Source organism: Sorex fumeus, unplaced genomic scaffold, assembly GCF_029834395.1.
Source record: "Sorex fumeus unplaced genomic scaffold, SorFum_2.1 ptg000048l, whole genome shotgun sequence".
NCBI classification, from domain to species: Eukaryota; Metazoa; Chordata; class Mammalia; order Eulipotyphla; family Soricidae; genus Sorex; species Sorex fumeus.
Window position 1 is genome coordinate 13,428,743 of NW_026606105.1, and position 22,350 is coordinate 13,451,092.

The 22,350-nt window shown below is 43.1% G+C and overlaps 1 protein-coding gene and 1 non-coding gene across 2 annotated transcripts in view; one reads left to right on the forward strand and one right to left on the reverse strand.

Moving 5' to 3' along the window:
• Window positions 1-22,350, reverse strand: part of EXOC4 (exocyst complex component 4) — an 850,139-nt gene that overhangs the window by 287,634 nt on the left and 540,155 nt on the right. The window lies entirely within an intron of this gene.
• LOC130032522 (small nucleolar RNA U3) lies at window positions 20,187-20,404 on the forward strand. The gene has a single exon (XR_008793837.1). It is a non-coding gene; the product is annotated as a small nucleolar RNA U3 (small nucleolar RNA).

Genomic DNA, 22,350 nt, shown 5'->3' on the forward strand with positions numbered 1-22,350 from the left:
GAATGTGCTTTAAGGGAAAAAATTACACAGTACAATAGAAAACTTTACGGATTGTTGGGGTTGGTTGGGAATGTGGATGAATGGTTGTGAACATGTCTTGCATGTCTGAGGTTCTGGATTCAATTTCTGACAGCATACAAGCAAACTGTTAATAATACTGCCACTAAAAATAGAATGACATATAAAGTAGATGCTTTAAACTATTGATCACCACTTTTTTAAGAACATAAGGATATGGTGGGAAATGGGCACTGGGGGAGGGATGGGTATTTGATCATTGTATAATTGAAACCCAAGCAAAAAAAATTTGTAAGTCTACAACTGTACCTCATGGTGTTTAATAAAAATTTAAAAAAAGAACATAAGGATGGGGGTGTGAAGATTTTATCACATTCAAAAGTTGCCCATAGAAAGCAAATCAAAATAAATAAGAAATAAGCATCTATTTCATCTACTGAATAAAACTTTCACTTGATACTTGGTGCTATCAACTGAGAATCTGAAAAACTAAATTGCATAGAGGAGTTTAGTTAAATTTGAATATGCTACAGCTCCAAACCTGTATGATCTCCTTCCAATATTAAGGAGATGTATCAGAGGAATTATTCTAAACAAAGGGAGAAAGACCCAAGCTATTGTTATTGTCTTACCAAAATTGGAACACTTTTTCTTCCACATAAATTAGTGTTTAAAATTTCCTATGACTGATGATAATATACTCTATCTCTACACACAGATTACTGAATACACTGTTTATTGCAATAGTAAAATGCAAGTGTCCAAGAGTACAAGCATGGGTGAGTAATTTGGTGAATTAGAAGAGTATTCTGGCCTTCTGCCACGAAGGATCAAGTGAAACTCATTGTTCATATATTTATACCTTAGGTGAACTGTCAACAGGATGATATTCAAGGCATGGTTTGATAGATGTTATACATAGCACTGCTTCCTACGTATGCATCCAAGGCCACAGGGACATGTGATTATGATCCACTCTTCCAGAAATGACAGTCCTGGTCTCTAGGTTTCTCTAAGCACACACAGCATTGGCAGAGGACTCCAAAGCCTATATTTCAATTAAGGGGTATGAAGACAATGGATGCTATATGACTCGACTATTGGGAGGGGCTTTTAAAAATTAAAAGTTTTTAGAGCACAAACAATGGTTATGTCCATGGGATATGTGTAACAGAAGGTTTATTTTGTTGTTGTTGTTTGTCTTTTAAGTTTTGGGTCACACCTAGCTATGCTGAGGGCTTACTCCTGGTGGTTCTCAAGGAACCATATGTGATATCAGGGATCAAATCTAGGTTGGCCTTATGCAAGGCAAACACCTTAAGCTCCTTAATATCTCACAAAAATCACTTAATAAGGGGCTGGAGCAATAGCACAGCAGTTTGGGTGGTCTTGCACACAGCCCATCAGGGTTCGATTCCCAGCATCCCATATAGTCCCGTGAGCACTGCCAGGAGTAATTCCTGAGTGCATAAGTCAGGAGTAACCCCTGTGCATCTCCAGGTGTGACTCAAAAAGAAAAAAAAAAAAATCACTTAATAAAACATCAAGATCATTTATTTAAAAAGAATTCAGGTAAAGGCAAAAGAGATAGTACAGTGGGTAAGGCACTTGCCTTGCATGTAGTCCACCCTGGTTCAATCCCTGCCCCTGCCCTGCTCCCTTCCTCCATATAGCTCCGAGACCATCACCATGAATGATCCCTGAGTGCAGAGTCAGAAGTAAGCCCTGAACACTGCTGGGTATCAAACCAAAAAAATCACACTCTCCTAAAGTTAAAATTGATGTTCATTTAAACAAGAAGTCAACTGAAGTTAAGATGTCCAAAGCTACTCTGTGAATGAAAACAGCAGAGAAGAATTCACACTGATTTAGAGACTGTCCTGACACTTGGGGGTTTCTACCCTGACACTCTGCATTCCAGTGGCTGGAGCTAGGAACCAGGGCTGAATCCACCAGTGCATGGCCTTGAAAACAGATGTCAATATGCAGAGAATTATCTGGTCTCTCTATGTAACCCACATAGCACATTCACACACTCAGCTTTCAATACCATGCTCCTTGCCTCATATTCAGAGTATAACAGGAGTAGAACCACATATCCTATGCATATATTTATATATGTACAAATACGTATAACTGTAATATACCTGTGCCTGGGTCCTGGGCATATTTAATCAATGGCTTCTGGCATTCACTGAACCAGATTTTTTATCTACAAAAGAAAGTTTCAGGGGAGCCATTAAAGTGTGACTTGCTCCAGGCTTGACTTCCACGGGGGCTGCTGCTGCAAATGCTCCCAGGTTGGGATCATTTTTCTGTCCTGATTTGAAACTGATCCTTTGACAGTTTTCAGCCTGTCTCATCTGAGTCTCATCTGTTCAAACAGAGGGCTGCAAAAGAGACTCCTTGCCTGGTGAGATCAAATAAGCAGGGAGGATCAGATAATTTCTAATTGAATTTTGCATCACTTTGATTAATGTTAATGCCCTTAAGGTCCCAAGATGGGCACAGTTGTATGATTTGAAGCAATCCAACAATTTTATAAAAAACCACAGGAGGATATCTGCTTATTTGTAAGCCTAGAGGTCTAGGTATCTAACTAACTACTTGGAATCCCAGAATTATTTCATGCCCTTTGAGGTTACATTTATTTTTTTAAACCTACCTATATATGAATATAACGTTTCCTAATGTGTCAGTCTGACAAATAACTAGTGATGTCTAGATTGATGGTTTCCTCCCAGCTAAATAAGTTAACAAGTTGTTCTCAACAAAAACAGAAAGAGACTTTGAACATAGACAAGTACTGCAACTCTTGGGAGGCTTTTGGTACCCACCCAACTTGGGTGATAAATTAAGCTGAAGATTCAGATAGGGTAGGATTACAAAGGAACTATATGCATATATAGACAGGAGGAAATGATTAAAACTAAAAGAGACTAATTCTGAAACAACAAAAATACCTTTGTGTGTTGTTGAACACTAAATGCAAGTATTTTCATGTTTTAGCTGACTAAGTTAGAAAGGTGCCTAAAGGCTAAAATATTTGTAGGTCATTATACAATCTGGAGCTGAGATTCTGATCCCCTATTTCTTTAATTATGATGAGCAAATACTGAACCCCATAGGGAGACTCAAACAGGCAAAGAAGGTCCCATGCAAGGCCAGTCCTCTGGAGTCATCAATTGAGGGCATGAGACTTTGACTGTCTGGACCAAAAAACCCAACAAACATAAAAAGAAGTAAAAAATTTACAACGAGAAAGGTATTCTTTGATATTGCAATTATCACTATTTTTGACAAAGAAATCAATCCAGAGAAACAAGTGGTTAAGATGAAAAAAGCACCACTAGTAAGCGACAAAATCAGACCCAAACCTCTGGTCTACCAGCTATTCATTTACACTGTGACCAGCTATCTTGGTTTTCAGACCCTATATACCGAGTGTGTTTTCCCAGTGAATCTAGGAACCCCAAGAAGTCTGTCTTGATCAAGAGTCAGATAATGGCTGCTCCCCTGCTCCAAGAAACCAACAAATGAACCAGGGAACCAAGCAGCCTTCAATGGTCATCCATTTCCAAAGCTTTCTTCCTAGGCACTTGAATTCTACATTGGGAAGCTATTTTTCTTAATTTTTACTTCATAACTTAGTTTCTATTATATATAAAAATAAAATAGGACAGGAGTTGGCATTTTCTTTTAGAGATAGAGCATTGGCAGAGGAAAAGGCAGCTTGTTTGCCTGTAGTCAGTGCCGTTGGCTCACTCGCCAGGGCTCATACTTCCCAAGATCAGCAAGAGATCATCTGGCCAGCTCTGTAAGATCCTATGTGGGGTAATCATAAAGCAAGGAAGGTGACGAGCAGAGGAGTGGGAGAGATAGGACAGTGGGTAAGATGCTTGCCTTGCATTCTGCTGACCCCAGTTCTATCCCTGGCAGTACACATGGCCCCCAGAGCTGAGCCAACAGTGATCTCCATGCACAGAACTAGGGGTATGCTCTGAGCCCTACCAGGTGTGGCCCCCAAACCAAAACCAAAGACAAAACAAAACACCAAGTATACAAGTGGAGTGATGAAAAATAACTACTTAGCATTTTAACAGGCAACAATGAATGATTAGTTTAAAAATACTGACACAGTTTCATGGTCTGATAGCAGTCACAGAGAAGCTACACTCAAGAGTTTCTTCCAGAACTCTTGCTGTGGGGAACAGTGGACTGCCAGCCAAAGGGGCCATCCCATTAGGTACCCTTGCTGTTCCTGCCAAGTTATCTTTTTGAAGCAAATGATGCAGCTGGGCAGGCCTCTCTGTCAATGTGGGCATCTCTATGTACCTCAGGATGCTTTCTGAAGTACTACGTAGGAAGGTAACAGAGTTTGAGAACTGGTCTATCAATCTGAACTCCTGTGGCAGGGAATGCAGGTGGGAAGGATATACTGGGGAGGGCATAGGGTTGATCACTTCATGCACAAAACCTTATTGAGAACAGTATTATAAATCATGGTGTCTAAAATTAATTTTTTTAAAAGGTAAGTTCAAACCAGTCTGCACAGGAAGGAATCTGTTTAATGGCAACCTCTTATAACCAGCTTCTGAGCACCCTTATCCCATGATTCCAAGGCTGCTAGCCTCACTCATGCTTCCTTATCTATGTTTACAAAAATAAACCAACAACAAAACCTTTCTTGGAGTTGGCCACACTGTCAAATCCAATGCCAATGGTGTGCTTTATTCCTGGCTTAAAAAGTCATTACAAGAAGATGAAATTATTTCAACTATGAAGACAATGAAGGGTTTTTGGGATACTGTCAATGTGAAGGCAATGATCAATGTTAAGGCATTCAGGTAAAGGTAAAGGCCCTCCCGTTGATCGTCGATTTGCTCGAGCGGGCCCAGTAACGTCTCCATTGGAGACTTTGTTGTTACTGTGTTTGGCATATCAAATACTCTCGGTAGCTTGCCGGGCTCTCCGAGAGGGGCGGAGGAATCGAACTTGGGTCGGCCATGTTGGCCGCTTGTAAGGCGAATGCCCTACCGCTGTGCTATCACTCCAGCCATTCAGGGCATTCAGGCTACCATGTAATGACTGGAAATAAAAATATAATTATTTCAAAAAAATTGTTAGGAAACATTAATTGTATGATAATACCATTGTTCACAAAAGTCATCACTCCCATATCTATCCTCTTCCAGGACATATGACCAGCTTCCCAATACATCATAGGATAAGACTCCTGACCATATATTAGGAAAGCAAGAGCTGAAATTTCCCAAATGATCCAAAAGGTCTAGAGAGTGCTTAAAAAGTGTCATGGAACATTTTCTAAGACACTTGTTTCTCTTTGGTACATTTACACAATGGAGTACTATGTAGCTGTTAGAAAAGAGGAAATCATGAAATTTACATACAAGTGGTACTACATGGAAAGTATCATGTTAAGCGAAATGACTCAGAAAGAAAGGGATAGACACAGAAATATTGCATTCATCTGGGGAACATAAAGTAACAAAATAGGAGACTAACACCCAAGAATGGCCGAGATTAGTACCAGGAATTTTACTCCATGGCTTGGAGGCCAACCACACATGCTAGGGGAAAAGGGAGCTCAGATAGAGAAGGGAACACCAAATAAAGGGTGTTGGGAGGATCCTCCCAGGATGGGAGAAGCAGACTACTGAAAGTAGACTATAGACCAAACATGATTGTCACCCATTGCATCTTTTGCAAACCACAACACCCAATAAGAGAGAGAGAGAACAAAAGGGAATGCCTTTCCACAGAGGCAGGGTGGGATGGGGGGAATGGGGGGTGGGAGGGATACTGGGATCCATGGTGGTGGGAAATGGGCACTGGTGGAGGGTTGGGTATTTGATCATTGTATAATTGAAACCCATGCACAAAAATTTGTAAGTCTGCAACTGTACCTCATGATGTCTCACTATTAAAAATTTTTTAAAAAAGATACTTGTTTCTTATTCTACCCCCCAACTCCCCTCAGCTTTTTTATGATAACATAAATGCACACTTTTCACCTAGCACTACAGCAAGAATAATAGCAGTTTTGAAAAGGCCATTAAAAAAAAACAACCAACCTCCTCATTTTTATAGATGGGGGTTGGGGAGGACAAAATGCTTAGTATTTAAACCTCTCACTTACATATAATGAAGATGGAAGCAGGTATAAATTTTACAGTATCTAAAATCAAAATCCCATGGCCTACCAAAACAAAAATTACCTTTCTAGTACAACTTTGCAAAGTAAATTTATGCTCCAGAGGTGATTCCGCATGCAAGATACCACATGAATTATATTCCTAGAGATGAATCAATAGATTCTGTCTGACTGCTTCATCATCCCTCCATTATATCAAATCTTCTAAGGCAGCAAGAAAGAGCACAAGGATATTTGAGGGTTGCTTATTTGAAGATTCAGGAGGCCAAACCCTATCATACCTATTACGGAATATTGTGTGGCCATAAAATCTTAATTGACACTGTAACAATTTACTTAAAAGTCTCTGATGAAGTCCAGGTGAGGCTAAATTAGAAGGAAAACATTATTAGAGAATTAAATTAAAGGGAAAAACACGATATGGCAGAGGGCACATTAGGGATTAATAAGGAATTAGACAACGCTGTCATTGCTTGGGTATGATTTCCGTTAGGTAACAGGATTTAAAAAAAAACAGCTTGAAAACTAGTTAGAATTTGATCATTCTCCAAATGAGTAACAGTGGGAAGACAAAAAGTGGCACCCCCCATCCCAGACTCTACCTATGCATTAGAAATAGCAGACATTAATATATATATTAATTATATATATATATATATATATATATAGAGAGAGAGAGAGAGAGAGAGAAGAGAGAGTGGATTTGAACCCACAACTGGTGGGGATTGGGGTCACTCAGGGTAGTACTCCACATGCCATGTGATGTTGGGGATTCAGACAATGTCCGTTGCATGCAAGGCAAGTGCCTTAACCCCACACTATCTCTCGGGCCCTCTAGGAGATACAGGGAGATAATATCTCAGATCAAGTCCCGCTGAAAGTTATTAAGGGGACTGTGAAATAACTTGGTTTACCTTTTTCTATCATAATTGACCTCCTCAAATTAGAATCAGGGGGCCCTGTACTGAACTGCAGGCCTGTTTGTCTGAGTTTCACAGGGTGTGGTCTCTGTGACCCCTGAACACCACATGGGGGATACAAATCAAAAGAGTTATTCATCATGTATGAAAGTTAGACCCCCAAGTAGTCATCCTTTCTCTTCTATCTCTTGATTATAATTTCATAGAGAATTCTTTGATCATAGTAACTTACTATGATGGGAAAAAAACAATTTGTTCTATAACCTTAGCAAACTAAATACAAAATTTCAACAATAAAAAAAAGTTATGAAATAATGACTGAAAATATAAATTAAGTAATTTTCTTAGGCCTCAGTGCCTTTGTATTTAGGGCAAAAAGAAAATTCTTGTTTTTTTTTTTGGTGGGGTGGAGGGTTGGGGGAGGGGGGCTGTTTTCACTTTAGTTCTGTTCCGGAAGGCTAATGAGGCCTTCTTGTTATAGGACAGTTTTGGTTCAGATTACCAATATGGAGTGAACTACAGACGGGCATTCTTAGACAGAAAGCAATCAGGAGAACAGCTGTAGAGCAGGGAAAAAATTCAGAGCCCAAACTTGCAATAAAGAAAATCATATTTTGTGGAGAGCACCCATTTGAAACCCCAAAGCAATTGGTTTCTGAATTTATTCCAGATGATTTGACATCTGAATAGGCTTGCGCTGAGCCAAATGTTAGCTCTTGAACATTTGATAACTCTTAAAAAATAATATGTTGATGATTTAAGAGGACGCAAATCAAATATGAATTGCCTTATTCACGAATGACACACAATCTTAAAAAATTAGAGACAAGAGTGAACGAATCCTGTCCGTGCTCACAATGGACCCCAATTCATCATTCACTTTCTGCAGCCCTTCACTCACAAAGAGGTCAATTAGCCTTCTTTGGTGGTCCCATTTTCCACATAAAGCAACTGGGCTTGGGGGCAACACGTGCCAAATGTCTGGAACAAGAGACAAGATGTTCAATTAACTCCTGAAAGATGATTGAATAAATTAATAGAGGACTGAGACTAATGTACAAATCATGTCTGTTCAGCCAGCATTGGCTAGGGACAGGAAGAGGGATAGCTGGTAAGGGGCTGCCACTGTGTCTCTTGCTGGAGTAACAACATAAAGAACCACCACCCGTACTCCTAGCATCAGGGTAGAATTAGAAAATAGACTCATAACAATAAATAAGAGCACAACAAAAGAGACCAGAAAACTCAATTTCCTCAAGTGGTCAAGCTATATTTCTGAGTCAAATACTTGCAATTTGAAGTCCCCACTTTCTTCAGCTTTTGATCCTTGCTAAAACTAGAGTTTTACCCTATTTTGCCTTATTTCTTTTATTAAAGAACATCTGTTTTCTAAAGGATAGCTATAAAGGACCAAAGAACCTCATATCCACTAATACAATAAGCCAAAAAGAGATAGATGCATTTCCTTGAAGAGAATGGTGATGTTTTTCGTTTTCTAGCAGAGACTTTTTCTATACCTCCTTAGAAATGTATCCTTTGAGTTTGCTGAAATTTAGTTCTTTGTAGACACTAGAGTATCTTCAGATGACTTAAAAGGTGTTTCCAGTTACTTGGCCATTTTCAATGAAAATTACTCCAGCACCCCCTGGAAATCTACTTTTCTTAAAAGAAAGTCAACCAACAGAAAGTTTCCCTCACCTCTACCCCAAGCAATGGCACCCAAGACTACTACCATTCTCCTGGACCATCCCAGTGTCCCCCCAGGAGTTGGTATGATCCATCTTGGGAAATCCTGGTCTACTGCATGGTTTATCTGCACTTGAAGTCTGCTCTCTCCTGTCTATTGATGCTCTCTGAGCAGTCAACAGAAATGGAAAGAACAAGCTAATGGAATGAAGGCTGCCGGACAGGAGCTGTGAGCAGGGGAATACTCTATTGCCCTGGGAAACTGGATGACTTACCTGTGCCACAGTGTTTTTTGTTTGTTTTGTTTCTGAGCTATACCTAGCAGTGCTCAGGGCTTACTCCTTTGTACTCAGAGGTCACTTTTGGCAGGGCTGAGGACCATATGGGGTTGGGCCAGGGATCATATCTGGCTGGGTCAGCTATGTGCAAGACAAGCACCCTACCCTATGTATTGTCGCTCCAGCCCAATGCCACAGTCCTCGCTACTGTAAACAGAAGACAACTTTATGAAATGTGACCAGCTAAAAGACAAAAGCAACAGACAGCTATGGAGTATGCACAGATGAAGAAAGCCGTGTCCTTGCAGACCTCCCGGTGCAACTGTCATATTGTCTACTCTATGAAGTGGCTTGACACGGGGCTGAGAGTTATTTCTAGGGCAGTCAATGATAGGGGATCAATAATGCACCTTCTGATATAAAGAGAAGCCCGATACCTTGCGCATTTCCTCCACGTCAGTTTCTACTCCTTCCCCACCACCCACAAAGGAGAGGGTTCTTGCAGTCTAAAAAGATGAAGAAACTTTGGCATATGCCATTACATAGTGAAACATTTAGGGAGGGAAATTCCTCACTTCTGAGACAACAAAAATTTTTCTTTTTAAATCGTGCAAAATGTTGTCCGACTTTTTGAAAAACTGGACTTTGCCAAGAGGTAGATTCTTCTAAAATCCACAGACTTGGAGCCCCAAAGTCATGGCAGTGTTTTTTTTTAAAAAAAAACTTTTAAAATGATTGTTTAGGTAATGGGGTTCCAATAGATTCGAGTTTCCGGCACTGATGTACAGAGTTATTGCATTATACCCCCCCTCCTCCGCCAGATGCCAATGACCTTCCCCCTACTCCTATGTCCACTCCAGTCCAACATCCCTTCCCCCTCTCTGACACTCCCCCTTTTTTTGGTAGCTGACACCTGTGGTTTGGGTTGTACACTGTTACTTCCCTCAGCACCAACCATGAACTTGAGACCCTCCACTTACATTCATGTGTTAATTCCCAGCAGCCTATTTGTTCCCATTCTTTGTTTTCTGAGAATACAGACACTCTCAAGCCTGTTCAGTATCTAAGGTGTATTATAGACTGTTATTGTCCACACCTTTGATTTGTTTTCTTGTATACTGCAGATGCATGAGATCATCGCATGTAAGTCCTTCTGCCTCTAGCTTACTTTGCTCTGCATGATGCCTTCCAATTCGATCCAACGCATGGCACTGTTATGTCTACTGCCGTATGTCCAGGTCGTGACTGGAGGTACCAGGCTTTCATCAGATGGAACATGTTTTCATCATTAATTATTCAACTAATAAGGGTGGGGTGTGGAGAAGATAAGAATCTTCAGGGGGAAAATAATCATAAACTTTGAATCGACATTATGAATTATCCATAAGCCTCAATGATTTTTGAAATTGGTCCAGCGATGAGCTCCACACTGTCCACTTAATTCATCTGAAAACACCGGCTTCACTAAACCCAATGGAAGTATATAAACTTGGAGCTAATACCCATAGTAAAGGACCTTAAACTGTAATACACACACAGAATAAGAAGTTAAACTTGAACAATGTGGAAATTTAAAAGGACTTTTTTGTGGGGAGTATGAAGCCAAATGGTTGGGAAAATGGTGCAGGGCTTAAGGGCTCAGTCTAGTATGTATCTGATGCCAGTCCGATCCCCTGAGCATCAGTGGAGATCTAGTGCCACCCCACACTCCACCCCACCCCCACATCACATAGCCTGTGCACTGAACCATCAGCCTGGTCGGTCAAAAATTGCTAGATTGGCCTTTGAGCCCCCCCTGAGCACTGCTTGGAGGTTCCACTTCACCCCAAAAACAAGTGAAATGAAGTTTTTTCATGCTCAAAAGCAAGATCAGTATGTGCTGATTATCAACACATAACTTGAGTGAAGCTGGGATGGCATATGAATAATAGTAATAACTTCAACTGGAGCTAACACTTAATAAATGCTTACTATGTGCTGGGCTCGAAGCTAACTTTATGTGTATATATATAATCTCATTATCGTTGATTGCCTTCTTTTTTCAACATCTTCATTCAAAGTACTCAACTTCCCACGGAAACATCTTTAAACCTTAACAAACACGCGGAGTCCACAGCTGGGAAGGAGGCTGCATTCATTTAGGAAGCAACCATAATAGTAACACATATGGAACTGGCTAAGCATATACTTTCTGCTCATGCCTGAGAATAATTCAAACCATCAGCGTGGCTCTTCAGGGAGGTTAACTGTCTGCAATCCTGCAGCCTGGTCCACTCTACCCTGGCTGTGTAGTTCACTGGGTAGAGCAATCTTTCCCAAAGTTCCACTAGGAGAGGCGTGGGGGGGGGGGGCAATGGGATGGTGAAAATGGAGTTGGTGGTGATGGTGGTAATAACACCTCTGGTGAAATTGGGGGATATTTGTTTGTTGGCTTAGAGAAGGTAGAATTCCAGAGGGGAGAACTGAATAATTTTTTTTTCTGAAAAGGGGACAGTAGACCAAAAATAAGCTTGGGGACTTCTGGGATAAAGAATCCTAAGACAAAGTAGAAACTTATTTATCTGCATTCATCAGGCACGGAGCATGTCATTCAGTGTCACCTCCAAGCACTACATTTTGAAAGCACCTGTCTCGGGTCTTTTGCGGGTCTGAGGTAAGGAAGAGGGGCTTAAAACGTCAGTCTTGGCTTTTTAGGATGGTGGGTTTGGAGAATCCAAACAAACGTTAAAGGTCTTTTCTACTCACAGCAAATAACAGCCTTGGCCAAGTAATTGCCAGCTATAGAATCCACTCCATCATGGGCCAGAGCAATAGCACAGTGGGTAGGGCATGCAGCCTACTCGCGTTCAATCCCCTACCTCCCATATGGTCCCCCCAGCACCGCAAGGAGTAATTCCTGAGTGCAGAGCCAGGCGAAACCCCTGAGCTTTTGCCAGGTGTGGCACAAGCCCAACCCTCCAAAGAATCCACTCCATCAGAGGATTATGTAATCATTGGTACTGGGAGAATTTGGTGGGCCAATAACTCTGTGTTTATATGACTTATATATAAGGATAAGGGAAAGAGAGCCAGGACCTACAAGAATGCCAGTTTACTGCTGGCATTTAAAGCTCCAAAATGAGAACCTGCAGATACTACCTAGTGGGCTGGGAGAACTTAGCGGGCTGGAGCACATGTGGGCCTGCAGGAACCACTGGTTCAATCCCAGAGCACTGTCAGGTGCAAGAAGGATTCAGAGATGTCAGCAGCAGTGGGACAGGATGTTGGGCATGTTTTGGGAACTGCAGCTGCCAGTTAGGGGAACTAAACACCCAGAAGTTCTGCATGACTATCCAGGGAGCTTTATCCAAAAGCAAAAACAATTCAAGTAAAACCTGAGAAAGAGTGAAATGACCCGGCCCTACTCCTAAGCTGCTGGACTCACTTTGTTTCGTTTTTCTAGAAGAAGGTGGACAGGGTAAAAGCAGGAACCTGGACTTCGGAGATACTCTTTGGAGAATCCTCTCCTGCCATGTTTGAAATCCACAAAGTGACTTCAGTTCTGAGGGGGTTAAGCCTGGAAAGACGAGATCTGCATCTGTCACTTGTGTGGACGTGTCTTTAATGCCAGGAAACGGGGGCCCCCAGCTCACTACAGAGTGAGGTTCCCTACTGGGAAGACACGAAGCCACAGTACACCCTATCATGGGCATTTTGAAAACCCGTGGCCCACTGAGGTGGGAGAGAGGACAGGTGAGGAAGTGCGAGGGCAGCAATCAGAGGTGAGCACTGCTTGGGGAGCCCACAGGTGCCAGCACCGAGGCTCCCACTCAGGCACACAGAGGCCCACCAGTGTGGGTGATTACCTGTCCCAATACCTGCTCTCCCTGGCACCAAATTGAGCTCAGCCAATTCTGATCACATGCACCAAGCCACCCCCATCGTAATATGGCACGCCCACGTAGTAAAATATCCAGAGCCAAATCGTCAGGAGGAGGAAGTCTCATCTCAGACACTGGATCACCTCTTACCAAGAAGAGACACTTTCAAATGTGAAACTGCAACAAAAGCTCTTTCAGAACGAAAAGAGTTTGGGGCTGGAGAGATAGTACAGGGGACAAAGCACTTGGCTTGCACGTGGCTAGCCCAGGTGAGACCCCTGGCATTGCAGAGGGTTCCCCGAGAACCACCAGGAGTGATCCCTGAGACCAGGGTCAGGAGTAAGCCTTGAACACCACCCTAAACACCTCCCCTCACTCCTCCCCTGCAAAAGACAAAGCAGAAGAAAGAAATGAGATGAGAAGAGTCCTCAAATGAAATCTGAAGTCCCTGAAAATCTGAAGTCCCTGAAAATCATAATCTCTGATTTTGTTTTATTTGGGGGCCACACCTGATGATGCCCAGGGCTTACTCCTGGCTCTGCTCTCAGGGATCATGGCTGGCTGTGCTTAGGGCACCCAAGGGGATGTCAGGAATTGAATCTGAGACAGCTGCCTGCCAGGCAAACATTATACCCACTGTACTTTCATCACTCTGGACGCATAACTGCTTTTGATGTGTCACAAGTAGGGGTTCCAGCCTAGCTTCTCCTACAGAGCACTTTGTTGGCGCGTGCTTAAGATGCCCAGCAAAAGGAGGCACTGAGAATCTAAGTGATCCAAATTTCATGTTTACAGATACAGATATACACATGGAGAGGCAGCAAACTGTAAATCGGCTTTCTAGATCACATGCACAGATACACATACACAGGAGAGTAAATCATCTTAACAAGTGCCTGGCAAACTCTGCTTGGATAAATAAGGAGGGAGGAGTCTCTGGTGAGAGAGTCTGCGTGTGTTCCACTGCGAAAGTTGCCAGCCTCCGTGGCATCTTCCACAAGTCCAGGTGACAGCGGCTGCTCTGTGTGAGATGTGCTGAAATGGGATGTGGGCTGCGGTAACACCTCTGTCTGCGGAAGGCACACCCGGCGAAGTCTGGAACGCAGAGCACATACTAAGCAGGGGGCACCACTATGCAGAATGGCTGTATAATTGTTGAACTTGTGCCTCATATATTCAGAGTTAATTTTGGCAACTGATTTCAGTTACGAGAAGGGGGGTGGGGGAGGAAGGGGGGGTGACTTCTCCTGTCCTTCAACTTCCCAGAAATGTATTAGGGATGACAGCCTATGATTGCTGCAGACAGCATCTAATTAACTGTCATTATAAAACACATGTCAGAGCCTGGGGCCCAGGAGGGATCTGATGTCTAATTTCTCTCCAGAATAATAAGAGTCTCCTTTGAAACAAGCTGGTGAATGAATTTTGTTGTCTTATTAATCAACCGATTCCAACCTGACCCTCTCTTTCCCTCCCCTACCTTAAGTCTTTCCTGCCGTATCTGCTGCCCAGAAACACCGTGGAATGCATATTTTAGACAAGGGATGGATTTAAAACAGGTTCTTGTCAGCTTCTGCTTAGGCAATCTGAATAAAAGAGCTACTGTGGAAATATGATATGGAAATGGAAGCTGTTTGTAAAAACTATTAACTTGATAATGAAACAATTATTCCTAAACAACCATGAAAATTACTTACAAGCCTTATTTTCTCTCATTTTGCCATACCACGGATTGTGATTCTATTTTCATTCCTATTAATTAGAACAAAGAATTTAATCCTTTTCTCCCATTATGGCAAAACAAGCATCATTATTAGGGAGCTATCTCGTTTCCAATTAATTTTATTTAGGAATGAGTTGCACAGACAGAATCATTACTGACGTCTTCTAACGAAGGGGGTGAAGAGAAAATACAGTCAGCATTACCGCAGAAAGCAAGTAAATTTCTCAGTCCACCTTTCCTAGTCACAAGATTACTTATCAGCTCCCCAAATGCATCCATGACATTCTGCAACTAATCAAGAAACATCAGCATGTGAGGGACAGCAAGAAAAAGGACTGCTGGCCAATAGAAACTGGTTACGTCCTGAGAGACACATAGCTATAGTAACTCTCCCCCCCCCCACCCCCCACCCCGCATCCAACACTTACAATGCACATTCAAAACCATGGAGAAATTCTGGGGCTTGGAGGTCAAATTCTGGACCTGTCTTATCTTAATTAATGGATAATGGCCGAAACAGTGTTTTTCAAACTGCATTATAACCAGCTTAACCTGTCAATATAGTGACAGCAAACAAATGGGACAAAAATAATGTATTGTAGGTAATAATGTATGTGTGTGTGTGTACATGTGTGTATATATACAGGGAGTAAGACAAAGAAATAAGACAACAAATATTCATCAAATTCATTAAGACCCCAAAGTCAGGCGAGTGTATCAGCAATCTGATGTTGCCTTGGGGCTTCCTGATACCCCAAAATTGCCATGAGCCCTTGGCCAGACCCCAACAACTTAGGAACAAGTTTACCTAGAAATTAAACCGCCAAAAGTTAGGTATGAGCTAGTCACACCCACAAACCACCTCCGGCTCATCTATACAAGCTCACTCAGAGTTGGGATGGACTACCTCCCCCATGTCCCAATACACACGAAAGAACTGGCAATCACCCCTATGAACCAACTCCAGTGCCATCCTGTAATCTCTACTATTAGCCTTGCCTCAGAGACCCCTAAATAAATCTAGAAAGAGATCAAAAGCTGCAGTTAAGCTCAGACCCATACAAGGCTGAACAGTCCTGAGTAAACTGGAGGGGGCGGGTTGGCCTGTGCCTGCCCAAGCAGAATCCCCAACAGCCACTTGCTTCCACAATCCAAAATTGCTGCCATACCCCAAGGCTGGAGCGATAGCACAGCGGGTAGGGCGTCTGCCTTACAAGTGGCCAACATGGCCGACCCGAGTTCGATTCCTCCGCCCCTCTCGGAGAGCCCGGCAAGCTACCGAGAGTATTTGATATGCCAGACACAGTAACAACAATGGAGACGTTACTGGGCCCGCTCGAGCAAATCGACGATCAACGGGAGGGCCTTTACCTTTACCTTTACCCCAAGTCTGACTCCACCATCTCAGGATGGACCTCACCAAGATATAATCTGCTGAAAATTTTGTAATGTGGATCTTAGCACACCAACAGACCTGGCCCAGAGACACAGTAGCAAGTCCCGGAAGACACCACAGTGCCAGAGATCTCTCCGGGCCCTATACCGAGCCAATATCACAGGGACACCCCAGATGGAGCAGGTGCAGTCTCCTTGCCTACTCCAGATGGAATCCTGGTGACCAAGAGCTTCCACAAGCAAGGCCCAAGTATGCAAGTTCCAGGACTACATCTCCAGGCCTCATGGTGGCAGAGGATCTGGGCTGTCCCTCCCCGAGTCCCTGCCCACCCAGAAGACTGGCCATCATTTCCACAATCAGCCTCCAGCACCATCTTAGCACACCAACAGCCCTAGCCCAGAGACAGCAGCAAGTCCCAGATGACACAAGCGCTGGAGATCTCTCCAGGCCCTATACTGAGCCAATATCACCAGGACAACCCAGATGGAGCAGGTGTAGTCTCCCTGCCTACTCCAGATGGAATCCTGGTGGCCAAGAGGTTCCACAAGCAAGCCCCAGGTATGCAAGTTCCAGGACTACATCTCTAGTCCTCATGGCGGCAGAGGACCTTGGATGTCCCTCCCCGGGTCACCACCTGCCCAGAAGACTGGCTATCACGCCCACAATCTGCCTGTGAATGCCATCTTAGCGCACTAATAGCCCTGGCCCAGAGGCTCCCAACTGAATCCCAAAAATGGATTAGCGCCATACAGAGATGTCTCTGGAATCCAACCATTTACAGTCTGGAAATTTACATTTACAATCACAACCGTGTGAGCACTCGTGATATTCGAAATAAATTATGGAAAATATGTTATCTAGTGTCTGCCCCCAGCAGGTAGGCTTGAATGGTGGTGGGAAAATTCGAGTAAAATTAATGCCCCAAATTAGAGACAGAGTATTGGGGAAATTGTCTGCCACCGAGGCAGGGTGAGGACTGTGATGTGTATGTATGTGAGGGGGGTGACGCTTAGGACATTGGTGGTGGAAAAGGTGCACTGCTGGAGGGATGGGTGTTTCATCATTGTATGGCTGAATCTCAAACATGAAAGCTTTGTAACTCTATCTCACAGTGATACAATAAAATAAAAAAGTAATGTGGAGTTCATGCCGAATTCAATCAGCTTAATCAATGGCTGAACAAATAACAGTATTCCTACATTATTTGAAAAAAAAGAAGCCAAAGTCAAGTGAACTGGTATATAATACTCTTAAGTAGTGTTATGGGCACATCAGGCTCCACTCACTAAGTATTCCTCCCAACTTTCTGCCATGGGGACACAGTAGGGGGAGGATTTTAACACCAAACATCTCAAGATAGACTCAGGATTTCTGGCAAAGTCAGTTTTAGCTTCTGACTGACATGGAGGATGCTGGTGAATGTTGAAAAGTCACTGGTATGTGAATTACTGAAATGTAAAGTAAGCCATATTTGTCTAGGTGATCATAGCAGATAATTATGTTCTATTTTTAAAATGCAAAATGATCTTGACTACCTAGTTGGAAGCAGTCAGCTAATCGTGGTGTAGTTTAGAGTCAACGACTTCCCATAATCTATTTATACACCAGATATTTACATCTGCCCAAGAGAGTACTAATAAATAACTACTATATGAAAATCTAAGGGCTGGAGCAATAGCACAGTGGGTAGGGCGTTTGCCTTGCATGCAGCCGACACAGCCGACCTAAGTTCGATTCCTCCGCCCCTCTTGGAGAGCCTGGCAAGCTCCCGAGAATATCTCGCCCGCATGGAAAAGCCTGGCAAGCTCCCATGACATATTCGATATGCCAAACACAGTAACAAGTGTCACAATGAAGACGTTACTGGGCCCGCTCGAGCAAATAGATGAACAACGGGAGAACAGTGACAGTGACAGTGACAGTCCATACTTCCATCCAGTGAAGTGCAGAGATAAGTTAGTACAGAGGTCAAGGCACTTGCCTTGTATGCAGCTGAGCCCAGTTTGATCCCTGGCATCATCCATATTCTGCAGAGCACACCAGGAGTGATCCCTGAGCACAGAGCCAGAAGTAAGTCCCAAGCACCACTGGATGTAGCCCCAAAGCCAAGCCAAGCCCCATCCAGACCAAAACGTTCTTCCACCTACCTACGTAGCATTGACTCACTATTAACTATGCAGCGGACAACTGCACTAGAATTAAGCAGCTACACTTTTCATTCTCAGAAACTTAACTGTCATGAGAGAACACCAGCCTGCAAGCAAATGGAAGTGATTCTGTGACATAAACATACATGTGTACCATGGAAGAGGAAGGAAGGAGCAATTCGTTCTCAGGAAAGGCTAATCAGAAGATAGCTGGTACATACGTTGGACAGTGGTTGTGGGAAGAGTACAGAAAACAATTGGGCATAAAGCCAAACACAGAGTCAGAGTAGAACAACAAGACTACAGGTGGGTGGCGGTGGGGAGGGCAGGTCGTCTCACATTCTTCACTGTCAAGAGTTCAGAGCAGGGAGCTTCACTCTTACTACACATGTAAACTGGTGAGTACAGGAGAATCATTTCTGCAGACTGTTAATTAAGGCATAAATAAAAACACTGTACAGAATAAGAGCCCAGACCCGGGTTCTTCATGGCATCACTGCATAGGCCGGGCGCACTCTGTTAAGTAAGCAGAGACTTTCTGGTGGAGAGACAGGCAGGCAGGAGATGACTGTGCAGCCCGACTGCTCTGGGCACTGGGTGCGAAAACTCTCTGGTCTAGGGCTCACTTCTTAGATTGTGGACCCTAATCCCACATGGGTCTGTCTAAAAAGGTCTGTTTTACGCATTTGCTTTATGATGTGTTATCATTGAGTGTCTCGTTCCTGTGTGCAGTTTATATTTCTGTATACCTGGAATCATGTAAAACTTTCCCAGGCAAAAAAAATGGAAAAAAGTTGAAGTCTTAGTGTCAGGGCTGAAGAGATAGTACAGGGGTTAAGGTTCTCGCCTCTCACTCAATGACCCTGATTAGATGCCTGTTACCAGAGATGGTCCCCTGAGCACATCCGAGTGGCCCCCAAAAAACAACAACAAAGAAGTACTGGGCTTGAATGGTGTTTCTCAACCATTTTCCATCTTTCCAACCTTTCTTCCTTCCTGTATCATCCCTAACCAATCAGACACCATGGGCTCCCATTTATGCACTTTTCATGGGGGCTCACAGGGTGCCACATGGTGCCCAGCTGAGAAACTCTGGTTTAGACTCTGCCCTGAAACTGAGGAAGGGATGTAGGCAAGGTAATGAAGAAGTTGGCTGGGTGTTTCTGTCCCTCTCCAGGTGCAAGGGATTATCGAATGAGGGACAGATGCGAAGGAAGATAAACATTAGATGGTTTTCCCTCAGTGTGCACTGTTAGGACAGAGAGCTGATGAACAGACAAAGGCAAACAAAAATCAAAATAAACACTGACAACAAACAGGAGGAGGAAGTTGGGGGCTGTGGGGAAAAGAATGGAGGGACCCAGGACAGGTGATGAGTATTAAGATTTTGAAGGGGAATGGGGAATAATAGAAATTTTAAAAAATCATATTAAAGATTCCTCTGGGGATAAAGACCACAGTGAAGAAAGTGACTGAGGAGACAAAAGAAGATGGCACCAAGGGTTGCTCACATAGGAGGTGTGACCCCCACCTCCCCAGGGTCCACACAGTCCCCTGGGCACCATGAGCAGCTGCTTCCGGAGGAGAGACGGGAGATGTTCACGATCAGCCTATCAGTTGAGTTGATCTCAAAATAAGTCTCTCTTTCAGCACCCATTTAGTATCTTCGTGTTGCTTTCTCTCTAGACTTATCAAAAAACCTTCCCCGGGCTGGAGCAATAGCACAGAGGATAGGGCGTTTGCCTTGCATGCTGCCGACCCAGGTTCGATCCCCAGCATCCCATATGGTCCCCTGAGCACCAACACGGGTAATTCCTGAGTGCAGAACCAGGAGTAACCCCTGTGCATCGCCAGGTGTGACCCCAAAAGCAAAACAAACAAACAAACAAAACAAAACAACAAAAACCAAAAAAACCTTCCCCTAAGACACTTTAGAAACTTATGTATATTATATATATATATAAATATATATACATATATATGAAGACTATCCTTTGAGGGATCATTTCTATGGTTACTAGAAAAGTTTCTCTGATCATGTAGAGCTCCGGAACCCACAAGGAGGAGCCAGAGCATCCTCTCCTGAGCATGAAGCCAGTTCTAGGTGCTGCTTTTGCAACTTTTTTTTTAAATCATTGAGGATCATTCTTTTCTTCCCTTCCTTTGGAAGAGGGAGAAGGAGAGGAAGCAGTTTGAGTGATTCTGGTGAAACAAACAAAAATAAAAAACCAACCCATATATATATATGTATATAATAAATGTCTCTAGATTTCTCTTCATCTACTTTTATGCTGTGACCCAGTCAACTTTACTGGAGAATATTTATTTTAAATATCCACCATATCTCTGAGTAAAGTACAGTAAAAGCTACACATAAATAGATTTCGAGTTAGACAGCAAGGTAGCAACAAGGGGGTAAAGGCAACACAATGGGAGATAGAACTGATCTATACAATAGAGAGAGTGTGTGTGTGTGTGTGTGTGTGTGTGTGTGTGTGTCTGTGTGAGGGTGGGAGGGGTGAAAGGGAGGGACACTCGGTTCTTTGGTAAAGGGAGATAGGCACACTGGTGAGGGGTGTGTTTTGGGATTATGTGCACAGGAAATCACCACTAACTGTATTGCAATCAGAGAATCTCAATTAAAAAGAAAAAGACACCCATACATAAGATACCTACTTTCCAGATGGAGGGGAATTTGAACTGGAGATGTGGGTGCTCTTTCTCATCCTTGACATCCAACCCAAATATCACTCCTCTAATTTCTTACCTGGCCCTTTCTGAATTGCCACCGCGATTTATTACGATGTCTTAATGTTTATGGTCACACTTTCCCCTTTGACTCAGTCTGTTTCCTATAGAATTATTAACTCCTTAAGGAAGCACTGGAAGGGTACAGACTTTATTTATTTCTTTTTGGATCACACCCAGCGATGCACAGGAGTTACTCCTAGTTCATGCACTCAGGAATTACTCCTGGCAGTGCTCGGGGGACCAAATGGGATGCTGGGAATCGAACCTAGGTCGGCTGCATGCAAGGCAAACGCCCTACCTGCTGTACTATTGCTCCAGCCCCAGGGTACAGACTTTTTAGAGAGATAAAACAGAAGGGGAATCTCAGTTCTACCCTAGTAGCTATATGTTTTCAGGTGAGTAATTTCTCTGTCCCCAAATATATCACCTATGAAATAATTAACTATCTTAAAGGGTTTTTTTTTGGGGGGGGGAACAACTGTCTACTAGAGAGATGACTGCTTTTCTCTCCTCCCTTGAAAGAGTGCTTGGGTCCACACCTCTCATATCACTGGGGAGAAGCAATTCACATTAAAGATAGACAATATCTACTGAAGGCTGAATGGGGAAAGGATTGAATGAGCATCCAAAGGAAAATAAAACAAGCACTAACTCAATCGGGCAGAGTCCTGATGCAGTCAGAGGCTTGTGGGAGGAAGATCACTTGACATGCAGAATCCCAAGTGCCTGTCAGAGGCAGACACAGGGATGGGTCTCAGGCTTTGTGAGCAGACGTCCTACTGGGAGGACGCACTCCTGGGAGGAATCAAACACATTGCTGAGAACAATCATAGCCCTGACAGCTTACGGAGTCTCCCCCCCATCTCTGTAGAAGACTGGACTGAATAGTCAGTTTCTTCGGATACTGAGGGCCATTCAGGACACTTTCACCTGTCAAAGATGTGAATCCTTCAGGATTTTCCTTCAGGAATTAATCACTGTAGGTGTAAAGCATCTTGTTTACAAGTTGCTGGGAGAAGATGCCTTTGGGCTAATATTGTTAGCAATAAAAACATGCTATAAGACATAATTTTCTATAAGAGTCAGACAAAAAAAAAAAGAACTTCAAAGGGAACTGCTTCCCATAATGACTTCTCTGTATCATGACACTCTATCCCATAAAAGTAAAAGTTACTGAGAAAAAAAATAAGTTTCCTATTTTTAAGCTCTAAACTGGTGAGTCTGTTGCTTTTTCAGTTTGGACACTGTTCAAGACTCTTCCCTTCTACCCTCAACCCCCCAACCCTTGCTGCCAAATAATAAAGTCGCAACTGGCTGTATTCACACTAGAAAATTGCTCGGGTCATAGTTGAATATAATTCACAAACACACAGAATTCTATTAAAGATACAATTTT